The sequence below is a fragment of the Papaver somniferum genome, chromosome 3, assembly GCF_003573695.1.
Source record: "Papaver somniferum cultivar HN1 chromosome 3, ASM357369v1, whole genome shotgun sequence".
In the NCBI taxonomy this organism is placed as follows: domain Eukaryota; kingdom Viridiplantae; phylum Streptophyta; class Magnoliopsida; order Ranunculales; family Papaveraceae; genus Papaver; species Papaver somniferum.
The window spans coordinates 115,899,232-115,900,638 of NC_039360.1; positions in this window are offsets into that span (position 1 = coordinate 115,899,232).

A 1,407-nucleotide genomic window follows, 5' to 3' on the forward strand; every position below is an offset into this window, starting at 1 on the left:
ATAAACCCCTTCCTCTAATTGAAACTGCTCATAATGCCATAAATCATTTTCCTGTCAATAATATCAACATGATTGCTAGGAACCTTAGGGGCTTTGGTAATAAATCTGCTAACAAGGAGCTTAGTCTTCTATGTAAGAATGTCAACCCAAATATTATTTTCTTCTCTGAGACCAAAATGAACAAAGACATGGCAGCTAGGAAACTAAGAAATATGGGATTTCCCTGTACCTTTAATGTTCCAAGTGTTGGGAGAAGTGGTGGTCTTTCCCTTGCTTGGAAAAAGGAAGTTCACCTCAACATTATTTCCTCCAGTCTGAGGGGCATCTATGTTACTACTACTGATATAATCCATTCTAAGACCTGTCATATTCATTTTATGTATGGAGAACCTAACAGTAGTCTAGGACAAGCCTTTTGGGAACAACAATGTCAATAGAAATGTCCCTTTAGATGAACATGTTTTCTTTATAGGAGACTTTAATGCCCTCTTAGGTACTGAAGATAAAAATGGTGGCCTCGAAGTAGATGACCCTGATTTTGAAAATCTTAGAAATTTTTGTTCTGTCTTTAATCTCCATGATCCTGGCTTTTCTGGACCAAGATTTACTTGGTCTAATATGCAACAAGGTCCTGATTTGATTCTTGAAAGATTAGATAGATGTCTTATTAATCAAACTGCTGAAGATCTTTTTCCTAAACTTTGTGTCAATAACCTTCCTAGGGATTCTTCTGACCATTGTCCCATGCATATAGGGTTTAACTATGAGGATATTAGTATGCCTAGACCTTTTCATTTTATGGCTATGTGGATAGAGGATCCTACTTGTAGAGATATTATAGCTAATGCTTGGTCTGTTAATGTGGTAGGTCCCTCTTCCTACAAACTTAAAGCTAAGCTCTTAAGCACCAAGAAAGTCCTAAGAGATTGGAATAAGTCTTCTTTTGGTAATATACAAACTAATATATCAACTATTAGAAAAGAATTAGCTGGCCTTCAAACTTTTAATCCTACTGATACTAGTAATACTTCTAGACTGGAAGCCAGGTTGGAATATCTGTACAACCTGGAGGAATTATATTGGAAGGACAAATCTAGAGAAGTCTGGCTCTTGGAAGGTGACAGAAATTCACCATATTTTCATAGAGTAACTCTCTTTAGAAGAAAAAGAAATGCTATTAGCTGGATAAAGAACTCCTTGAATACTGTTCTAACTGATAGAGAAAGTATTGGAGATTCTTTCATATAATATTTCAAAAGTCTTTATTCCACCCATCCTCAGCAATTTCAAGATGAAATTCTTGCTGATCTTCCTGTTAAGTTCTCTGAAGAAGATAATGTATCCTTAAATATGCCTCTGACTCCATAGGAAATTAAGAATGCTGTCTTCCAAATGGGGGGGGGGGGG